Here is a 12,253-nt window from a genome sequence, read left to right on the forward strand (position 1 = left end):
TACATAAGATGCGGTGCGTGATGGAGTGCTACGACATTATGCAAGCAGGGGTAGCAATTCTACATCTCGATCTTGAGAAAGCGTTTGATTGTGTACCTCATGGTATTTTGCTTGACATCCTAGACCACATTAATGTCGGATCCATCATTAGAGATGGGGTAGCTTTGGCGTACCGGAATTGCACTACGCGATTCACTGTTAACAAGTCACTGGGGCCCCCATTAACCTACAGCTTTCTGTACGCCTGGGCTGCGTCCTGAGTCCCCTTCTGTTCAGTATATATATAGAAACAATGTGCCTAGTGATCATTGAAAGCAGCAACATTCATGGCTTCAGATTAAATGTATCGGAAGTTAAAATTCTGGCGTATGCGGATGACGTCGCAGTTTGTTGTACAGATAAAGAGAGTGTAGCTGCAGCTATCACTAGTGAAGGGTTTCGGCAAGGTAACTGGAAGCATGGTAAACTGGGGAAAGTGCCTTGGCTTCTGGCACGGAGAATGGCCTTCCACCCCGGTCACTTTCGCCAACGTCAAGTCGCCGACGACACCTGTTCAATACCTAGGCGTCCCGGTGGAATATTACAAAAATGACGATGAGTATTGGCAAAATCAAACAAGAGAAACACAGTAGAACAACGGAAACAAGTGGAACGAACAAGTGGAAAGGTGGACATCTGTCAATGTTTGCAAGAGCTACAGTTTGCAATCAAATTTTTGTCGCAAAAATCTGGTATATAATATAGGTATTGCATTGTTCAAGGGTAAATATACAGAAGTTGCACCGAGTATTCGCAGTATTTGTATGGGCTTCGAATAGGGAACGATGCAGTCGAACGAATTTGTTCAGGCGAATTAAAGACGGAGGTTTGGGAATGACGCACCTTTTTATACGACAGATCGTGAACCGGCTTTATTTTTGCGCGACTTAAGCGATGCTTTCTTGCGCACGGTGTGCCAAGTGACGCTAAGGAGCGCGTTACCTGGCTATGTAGTCTGTACAGACAATATGAGCGGTCCTGTTTGTGGATTTCTCAAAGACGTTATTTTAAGTGTACGGTTCTTGTCCGTTAGATTTTCAAATGAGTACCTTTTTTCAGTGAAACGTAAAACATTGTACAAAGATGTATGCGATGTAATTTTCCCTGTGCCAATGTACAGGGCCATATACAGTGGAGGCCAGGGGCAAGACGTGCTTAAGCGGGTGAAAAGAATGCAAGTAATGCCAGAGACCAAGTCTTTCTTTTTAAGCTTCACACGGGTACGCTGAATGTCAAAACCTTTTCAGAAGATCGTGGTTTTTTCTTACCCTGGGGCTCGCATTGCTTGATCTGTAAGAAACCAGAAACTATAGATCGTGTATTTCTAGATTGTTGGGCGGGTGTCTTCTTTTGGGATGTACTTCAGATGACTACCAAAAAGGACTTTCCTTTATATCCACAGGGCATTAGATATTTATCTATAGAAAACGATGATGGACTGCCGTTTGACCTTATTATGCTAGTTGGCCTTCAGTGTCTATGGCGCGCCCGTATTGCGGGGTATCACTGCGATCCGGATGCTCGGCCTGCACGAATGCTTTTCCGAGAATGCATGTCAAGATTTGCGGAAATTCAGAAAGCACAAGATTGTGTACCTGCGTGGCTGTCAAGGGTGGAACCTTTCGCCGCGCTCAAAGAACTGTAAAATAGTCAGCCCTGTAAGGCTGACACTTGGTGCTGAATACTTACTCATTTATCTTGCTTTTTCAAATGTCATTTGTTGTTTGATATAGACGTACAAAATAGGCAATAAATAAAAAAAAACTCATAGCTGAGTGGTACCGTCTCCGTCTCACACTACGGAGACCCTCGTTCGCTTCCCACCCAGCCCATTTTGCTAGTTGTTTTTTATTTATGAATTGCCTTCCGGAATTTTTCGCTTATGGCCAACGCCGCCGACACCAACGACACCGGCTTTTCTGCGACGCGAACTCTTTAACGCTGTCGCGTTAAAACGTAGCCATGTTGCCAGTCATGGGCAGTGTTAACTAGCAGGTCTCAGTGCAGGATGTGGAAATTTCCTTTTTAAAAAAATTCGCTGAGGCGGCAGTTGCAAAAAAATGAGTTAATACAAGCACTAAATTACTTGCGATCCGTTATGTAAACGTGTCTGTAAATAAGCACACCGCATGAAAATTGCAAACCGAGGAAGGAGCAAAAATCTAGCTTAGGCTGGGCGTTCCGATGACAAAACATATTCCACGCTTTTTTGCAATCCTAGAAAGCTACGCACGCATGAAGGTATTAGGCCAAAGACCCAAGATGGTGTGCACCTGTTTCGGTGCCGACGTTCCTGCCGCCATATGGCGAGCGTACGCGCAACTTGCCCAATGTTCGGTACAGGTTTTTTTTTCTTTCTTGGCTTTTTTTCTTTTTTTTTGTTCCTCGCCTTATTTGCGATGCGTATGCATGATTTGTTGTAGCGCTTCAATTTGTAAGTACTTGGAAAAACTGTTTCCGCTCTGCTGCTCCTTTCTTGTGTAAAGGGTATTTGGGGCTGTTCAAGCTGCTACGAGCAGCTTTATTCCCCAATTTACCCCCGCAAGGCTGTATTTAGGTTTTGTGGAAATAAAACATACATACATACATACATACATACATACATACATACATACATACATACATACATACATACATACATACATACATACATACATACATACATACATCTGCGCGCGCAAGAAGCTAACCCTATGGAATATTAAAACTGCTCAGTGCAGCGAACATTCTATAGAAAGGCGTCGCGATGAACGATTTTCGCTACACGAGGCCTAAATATAATCGGTGCCCCATGATATTCTTCCCTTCTGTGTTCTTAAATATTAGTCGCAGCAAATACGCATATAACTCTGCAGTAAGAATAAGACTTACATATGGAAAGCTATGGGCAATGTTCTGACTGGTTTTTGTAAGTCGGGGGCCACATTTTTTTTCGCGACGATAGATGAGATTTTTACAAGCACTGCTCCAGGAGGGCGCATGTACACGACAAAGGGAGGCATCAGGAAAGCACCTGAGATTATAATAAAGGAGGCGGTGCAGTATCTCCAGAGCACCCAAAGGGTAGCGGGGGGATCAAAGCTGGAAGCAGGGCGGCCCGTGGGTTGGGCCGCGGAGGCTGAAGCGTGCCAGGGCGTGTTCGTATAAAAAATTGGCTGTCCGCGGTAGCGTACAGCCGATCTTACACACCCCTGGTACGTGCAGGTCTCGGCGAGCCCCAACCGACGGGCCAGTCCGGGTTGTAGCTCTGGTGTCCCCGTCGCCGCTTTGGTGTCCTGGAGGCGCCGCCAATAATGCGAAATAATGACACGTTGTTACAATTAGTTAAAAAACCCGTTTGAATAAATATGGTTTGTCCAGCCGCCAACTTGTGACGCTAAGTTGAGGACTACCACGCCCCACGACTTCTGCAATACCAGTCAGAACTTTGCCGCTTGCATCGGCGGAGGATCCCCATGGCGCACTAACACACACACCAGTACTAAACAATCATAAGAGGCTCCCTCTGCGAAAGCCCCGGCAAATAAGCCGTAATTTTCAAACGCTCTAATTTTTGTGTAGTATTTTATAAAGTTTATCTCTAGATTAAATGGAATCGCAACACAAGAAACGTAATGAAATGCGTATGCATGCGGGATGTGGGGCGCTATATCTTCACCGCCTGCGCCTTAAGCATTCTTGATAATGTCCCTTTCGTATGCTCAGCAGTACCTGGCACTCTCATGCGACCCAAACAAACCATCGTGCCTTACCAGATGCAGTCAAATAATGTATTTTACTCTTACAACAGTAAGCTGTTTTTCGCTTATAAGCTTTTTTACAACTCTCTACGACAAGCGATTGCGAACGGCGGCAATGACAACTGATCAAGCTCAAAGAAAAGTCTTCCTTACTAGTGCAACTCCAATTTATCTACGCCTAGAACATACTGCTGCGGCAAGCAGCCAAAAAGAACTACTCATCCATTGTCAAAGCATATGCAGGCGCATAGTCATTGTCCGCCCCCAGTACGTCCACTTCTTCAGTGACCAAAGCATTCATGCTTCTTGGGTTATCAAGGAGTTGGCAAATAACCTACTGCGACTGTATATTTCGCAGGGAATACACGTCCCATTTGTCCTCCGTGGTCCATGTGACGAGCACGTGGTCATTCATGGTTTATGTTAAGCATATTTAACTAATCTGCGCGACAATTTGTTGACATGATTGGGATATCGATGCTATCACTGTTTTTTCTTTGTATGAACTTGTCCTGGCAAATAATTTAACTATTGAATTACACACACACAGGCACAGACACGCACACATTATATATATATATATATATATATATATATATATATATATATATATACATATATATATATATATATATATATATATATATATATATTTTCACGTGGAGTGACGTATGAAGAACACACTAGCAATACTGTGAACGACAAAACTAACTTTTATTGGGCGAACCTGTGATCACAAAAACAGGCTACACTTACAGCACACGACAGAGGCGAACAAAATCTCATCAGCGGGTCAAGCGCGTCGGCTTTTATAGATCAGTCGTCGAATCTTCCAGAATAACCACTGGAACCCGCTGCTTTCCACAAAGTTCCACACCATTCGCATCGCGCATACATGCAATGAGATTACACAAGGTTCGGCGACAACAGACAGCGGATATAAGCATGGATAACATCCTGGAAACTTCCGATACATCTAGACGCGTCCTTCGCTGAGCTATAACACGTCGTGGACGGTAGAAGCGCTCACCCGTAAAATATAAACGAGTTCACGGGTCAATATATATATATATATATATATATATATATATATATATATATATATATATATATATATATATATATATATATATATATATATATATATATACATATATATATATATATATATATATATATATATATATATATATATATATATATATATATATAGATATACGCCAAAGAATTTATTTCTTATCTAATATTGCTAATAATATGCTACGTTAATTTCGGCGTAGCTTCTTTTGGCGTAAACTGTGCAATGTGGTTGAGTGGCGCTGTGCTTGCCACCGAAGTGCGGTGAAAGGCACACATGACGCACGCGATAAAACAACATGTAGTGGCAGAGCTGCAATCTCAAAGGATTCATGCGCAACGCCAGGATCTTATAACCTCTTGATCGAAGTTCCCCTGGGCCCTTGTATTTGTGATTGCTGCGGTAAAATGATAGTTGTTTCAACGTTCGATAGCCCGCGAGAAAATGGCTTACTTTAATTTTCCCCGAATGCAGTAAATCGCTTCACTCCATGCGGGATACTTATTTATTCGTGTGGGGCACCATCAGAGTTCTCTGTGGTTTGTACTGCACAAAAAAACTGCTGTAGACGAATAATTATTGTGGCTCGCTTTTTTGGTCAATCGCGCCCTTGAATCGACCGAGCGCGCAGTCATTTCGTCGGCTATATACATCTCAAGATTTCATGGGCCTTGTCTAGCGAGCCCGCATGTGTTAGCTACCTTCCAATTTGGAAGCCATCATATGCGTGAAAACACTGAGAAAATTTTGTGACACGTGTGCTTGGTTGAATGAATGAACGAATCTGATTTTTCATGGCGGAAGGGCCAAGTATGACGAAAGAGCGCCATGTCCATGGTAATGAGTTCGCAGTATACTTAATGGATTCTATGAAGTTGATGTGATGTGGCTGTAAATGGGCCTTAAAAATAGTCTCTCTAAAGTACGTAAAATCTATATAATAGGGATATGGCGATGGCGTATGACATGCGCTATGAACATTGAGATGCATTTAAAAGGAATGATACGATGTCCAAAAATATATTAGGTTATAAGATTGGCTAGAGCACTACAGCCTCCTTAGAGCCCTGGAAACACAAGGGTCTGGAGGCATGTGCTATGCAGCACAATTATCGTAGCGGCATCCTCTGGAACTGTGCTTAGTTGTTTGACAGGGATCGAAATACCGTAGTATGTTCCATGCATGCGCGCCTATTTCGCTGTTGCGTTCAAGATATTTCTGAAATATTTATTTCACACGACCCGCGCAGAATACATGCATGTATAGCGATACCGCTACCCTCACAGCGAAACTGGCGCACATGGAATATATTACCGTATTTCGATCCCTGTCAAACAACGACGCACAAGTGTCACAAAACTTGCTCGTGTCTTTCATGCATACGATGGCTTCGAAATTCGAAGGTAGCTAACATATGTTCGCACACACGTGGTTGTGCAAAGCAAGGACGACTAAGTCATATATATATATATATATATATATATATATATATATATATATATATATATATATATATATATAATTCAATGAGAAGTTCCGTAGGTTCGGTGCATGGGTAGTTTTAGAAACGAAGGTGCACACTTACGAAAATTGCATCTTTAATGTTGTGAACGTTTCGGCCGTGGGTGGCACGGCCTTCGTCAGAATAAACCCTATATATATATATATATATATATATATATATATATATATATATATATATATATATATATATATATAGCATCGGTTGAAACATAGCTCGCAACGTTCCGACGCGGTCGAGCCGATTGCCGGCGCTTTGTCGCCGGAGCCCGACTCGACCAAAACAGCAGTGCCTCGGTGAGGGTATTGCTGTAGCTGTGGATGCAGTTTCGATGTCATATGTCAGCATTCCGCCTCGAGTGACGGTGACGACGACGACGGAAACAGTTTTTCCCTCGTCCCAAAGTGCTACCACGGTAAGTACTGGATACGTCAAATATTTACGTCTGGTATGCTTGGGTTCACCTTCGGGTAAAAAGAATACTGCTACAGGAGGGGGCTTTTCACCTTGATATTATCAGTGTTGATGAATCCGTGTTTATTTCCCAAGTAAAAAAAAAAACACAGCTATAAATTCAAAGGAGGAGGTCCCGCAGCACAAGCGTAGAAGCATAGATGAAACCTTCGACATTATTGAAGCTGGTAAAGCGCAGTTACGATGCAAATCAAGCGCACTAGTCAGAAAGGCACATTCACTTAAGGTGTTGTAATGTGAGCGCACGTTTATGTGACATGGGTGTTGGCCATTGTCCCTGTAGGCTTGCTAATGTTCAATCAGTCTGTTCTCATTGCATCAGGCATCCCAGCAAAAGAAAAAAACAAAAGCATGCAGCTCCAATGCCGCGTTGGAATCGAAACGATGCGAAACTTGTTTGCGTTATTAAATTAAAATCCTTGGATTGTATGTCCGGAAACCAGAATATTGATTATGAAGCCTAAGATAGTGGGGGAAGACGAGACAGTCTTGGTTGCCTGATGAACCGGCAACTATCGGAGTCAAAATAACAATTGCACACAAGTTCTAAAGAGTCCAACATTTCGCAATAAAATATTAACATTTGACAACCATTAACTTTGTTTTCAGGTGAAGAGCTGAGTCAAATTGTGAGCGCACTGTTTTTACGTTGTTTGTCATAACTTTTATTTTTCAGGAGAGCTACGCATACCCAGGGTGCCGGACAACCTCGGCGGAAAGCCTGCTGCTACTGATGGGCCACAGCCTACGCCACTGTACCAGCAGGGAGGCAACTGAAAGCCTTTTGAAAGCGGTTGAGGCACAATTGCCACATGGGTCATCATTTCCAACAACAAAGTATTTGTCCTTTAGGGAGTTTAGTAGAGGTATGCAACTACCATTTTAATAGGGATAAGTCTTTACTTGGGAAAGCAGGCACAGCAGCACAGTTGCATTGCCCTTCCTGCAACGAAGATTGCAGTGTTGAGATGACAAAATGGGGTCATTACTTCCTTGCCCTTGATATAGAATCGCAAATTCGTGACACGTTCCAGGACAAAAACACGTTACTTGAACTTAAAGAAAAGGAACGAACCTTGGATATGAGTGACATAACACAAAGTAAAGCTTACAATGAATTTGGGATGGGAACTTGTGACATTTCTGTGTCGTGGAACCCAGATGGGATTCCACTTTTTGAGTCATCAAAGCTTTCAATATGGCCACTTCAGCTGCAGGTTAATGAACTACCATTTAAATGTCGCGTCAAGAGAGTCTTGCTGGCAGGACTGTGCCTTGGCGAGCGGAAGCTTGATATGAATGCTTTTTTAGAGCCATTCGGTGGATGAGCTAAACCGGTTGTCAAATGAAGGCCTGAGCGGGACAAATTCAGATGGGCCCTCCAAACGCGCCCGGTTGTTTCCTGGGCCGTGCGTTGTTGACACAGTTGCACGTGCAATGATAATGGACATAACGCAGTCCATTGGAGCCCACGAGTGTGCTCGGTGCGAAGAAAAAGGTGGAAATTCGCCTGGACGAGTGGAGGCAAGGTGCTTGTACGTAAAGATGTAGACTCCGACATATTTCACATTGCTCATGAAGGAGACTTAGATAAAATCAATTGTTGAAGACTAAATTGAATGTGATTTAATTGCCTTTCCTGTTCATGATGATGAACCCAGAGAACAGCAGATACTACACAGTTGACGCTTTTAATCGTAAGTTTTGTAGTGGAAAGTGTTTTTTCTGCATTACATGCAAACTGTAGAAGCATTCGACCAAAGGCAGACGACATTTCTGTTTTCTTGCATTCGTTATCAGTTGACTTCGATATTCTAACCTTTACTGAAACATGGCTTTCAGATCATGACACAAAACCAAACTTTCCAGGTTATCAGGCTGAACATCTTTGTCGTAGGCAAAAAAAGGTTGGAGGGCTGGCTATCTACTTTAAGAATACTTTTTCTTATGAGCTGTTTAGTGATTTCTCGGTAATGAATGCCGATTTTGAATGTTTGTGCTTGCGTATCGACAAAATAGTGGTGGTCGCTCTTTACCGCCCTCCACTAGGGCACAAAGGTAGTTTCGTAGAGTTTGTGGACTTACTGTTGGCTTCCCATGTCTTTTCAAACGCATCTTGCATTATTATGGGGGACATCAATATCGACTTAAGTTCCAATGATGCTTACGTAGAAAATTTTGAGGCACTGTTATCTACGTATGGGTTCGCAAACCATATAAATAAACCTACAAGACTTACAAAACAAACTGCCACGGTTTTGGATGTTTGCATAACAAACTTCAGTCCTCGAGACATCTCCAGCGGAATATTTTCATATGCTCTTAGCGATCATCTGCCAGTTTTTTTGCTGTCTTTTCATTTTCTAAGCACTATGACAAGCCCTATATTAACAGAGAAGGTAGACGAGCCATAAACCTTCCAAGACAAAAATAATTTTTCCACTTGGTCAGTCTGATTGACTGGAGTGAGGTTTACAATGACGAAAATGCAGACAGCGCTTACGAGAAATTCTTTTCTTTACTACACGCTTCGTACAATGCCGCGTTTCCTGTATTACAGCCGTCCGGTCGTAATAGAAGAAAACTCAAGAAACCTCGGATTATTTCAGAGCTTTATCACCGTATCAAAATAAAAAATCAGTTATTCCATGATTTTATCTGTTCACGGGATCCAAATACATTAACAGTCTTTAAGAAGTATCGGAATGCTTTAACGACTGAGTTAAGAAAAGCAAAACAGTACTATATTAGAATCTTTTTGAGAGCATATATAATAATCAGCGACGAATATGGGAGGTGGTAAACTCGCTCACTTCAAGAACAAAAACTAGGGATAGGATTACGCAGCTCGTAGCTGATGGTAAAACAGTCATCGGTGAACGACTAGCTAATACAATGAACACACATTTTGTGGATGCTGGCTCCTACAATACCATGAGCGAAACTGTCCGCGACGACAGTATGCCACTAGACACCATATTGAATCACTCTCTTTCCCTGAAACCTACTGATCCTAGTGAAATTTCGAGTATAATTGGCAAGCTAAAAAATAATACATCTCCAGGGGTGGATGAACTTCGTCCAAATGAAATAAAATAATATCGCCTTTATTATGTGAATTTCTTAGCTACATAATTAACCTCACTCTAACAACAGGCGTATTTCCTAAGCTATTAAAAATCGCCAAAGTCACCGCAATTTTCAAGGGAGGTGATACAAACAATTTATCTCACTACCGACCTATTTCAGTACTTCCTACAATATCTAAAATATTTGAATGCGTCATTCATAAGAGGCTAGTTTCATTTTTTGAAAAGCATCAGGTGATAACTCAATGTCAATATGGCTTTCGCAAGCATCGGTCGACAGAACACGCTCTCGTACACATCAAAGACAGCATAATTGAAAATAAGGAATGTAGAAAATATACACTAGGTTTGCTTTTAGACATTCAGAAAGCATTTGATTCCATACAGTTTGATTTATTACTTAACAAATTATCAAGATACGTTGTCCAAGGTATTGTACTAGATCTTCTAGATGGTTATCTGAATGATCGTAATCAGTTGGTGAAAATTAATGATGCGGTATCAACACTCGCGAAGCTAAAACAAGGAGTACCACAAGCATCAATATTGGGCCCATTACTATTTCTTGTCTATATCAATGACATTGTCAAAATTGATAGTTCTGCTGAAATCATAATGTATGCTGATGATACCAATGTCTTTTTCTCTTCGCATAACCTACTGACACTTGAATCCTCTGTAAATGACTACCCTGTGCATCTTTCAAACTGGTTAAGCAGAAACAAGTTCAGATGAAATGCCTCAAAAACAACATATGTCATATTTTGTCCTGCCAACAAACCTCTACACCACAAACTTAACGTGAAATTTGAAAACACCCTTTTAAAACAAGTTCAGACACAAACATTTCTCTGGGTTTGGTTTCAGGGAGACTTGAGCTGGTCAGTGCACGTTAGAAACCGAAGTGTAGATCCTGCCCGCACGGTTGGATGTCAATACGGGATATCTGCGCTCGTACCGCTCTGGCTAAAAAAGAACATTTATTATTCACTTTTTTATGCCAAATTAACCTATGGCTTAATGGTTTGCGGCACTACTACGCAATACAATTATACTAAACTTATTACTTTGCAGAAGAAAATTCTGCGCTGTTTTGGATATTATTGTGGAAGTGCACAGGACTTAAGAACCGCTCCTCTGTTTAAAAAACACGGCATTCTAAAGGCAGACCAGTTATGGCTTTTTAAAAGCGCTGCACGTAATCCATCAGAAGAAACTATACGGAATTATGGACTCTGAAAACGCTGAATACCTTTGAGGCACCGAAAACACCGAACACCAAAAATCCGAACAAATTATGGAAGGCAAACAATGGCGTATCAAATAACTGCGATCTTAAACAAATTTGAAGGTAAGCTAAACTTTAATGCAAATTAAAAGCATTTAAAAGCCAACTTAGGGAGTTATTGTTATCTTGCCAATTTAACTATAGCCAAAATTGAAGTGTTTTTCATATTTTACTGTCTTCTCACAAAGGATACATAAAACACTATATTACACAAAATGACTCTAGAAATTGCTCTTATCTTACTTTTGTGTCGTTTCAAGCAACATTATTCAGTTTCACTGTCAATTATATTTTAGTTGTATGTTTTTGTACAACAGCTGTTTGTGCTGATTTATTCAAGTAAATTGCTTAGCGTCCTATTATGTATGATTTGTTATGTGTCATTTGTGTGCTACAGTATATGCAATACGTTTGTGTACAGGTGTCAAATGCTGCGTTTTTCGTACTTTATTTCCTTTGTTTCTAATAATTGTGTTGTATCTGTAACCGCTGTAGACTGTTTAGGGTCAGAGGCCTCGTCAGGCTCCATCAGCCTTTAGCTTCTGTCCCTGCATCAGGCTCTGTTTTCGTCTCATGCTGAAATAAAATTTTAAAAAAAGTTCTACAAAAAGGCGATGGCCATGTAAGAGTGTATCCCGTGGAGTCGCTGAAAGCCAATAGGGGAACTGTGTCTCCGTGAGGCGCTCTGCACATGAAGCAAAGGACAAAAAATGCCTGTGCTCGGTGTAAGGGGAGACAACATTCTTTTCCGGCCTTCATTTTTCAAGTTTCAATCTAATTTTGTGGTTGGCTACATGCATGCTGTGTGCTCTGGCTTTGTAGGGCACACAGCATTTATGTGGTTCGACCACAAGAAGACACATCCCTACAGTCTTGGAGGCAGCATTTCGTGTATTGATGAGCGTCTAAGCGGACTCGAGCCAGTGCTTGAGATGCCTCGCCTTCCAAAGTCACTTGCACACAGAAAGTATCGGAAGTCTTCAGAATGGCGCAACTGGCTCCTATTTTTTCGCCCATTGTGC

The sequence above is a fragment of the Dermacentor albipictus genome, unplaced genomic scaffold, assembly GCF_038994185.2.
Source record: "Dermacentor albipictus isolate Rhodes 1998 colony unplaced genomic scaffold, USDA_Dalb.pri_finalv2 scaffold_22, whole genome shotgun sequence".
NCBI classification, from domain to species: domain Eukaryota; kingdom Metazoa; phylum Arthropoda; class Arachnida; order Ixodida; family Ixodidae; genus Dermacentor; species Dermacentor albipictus.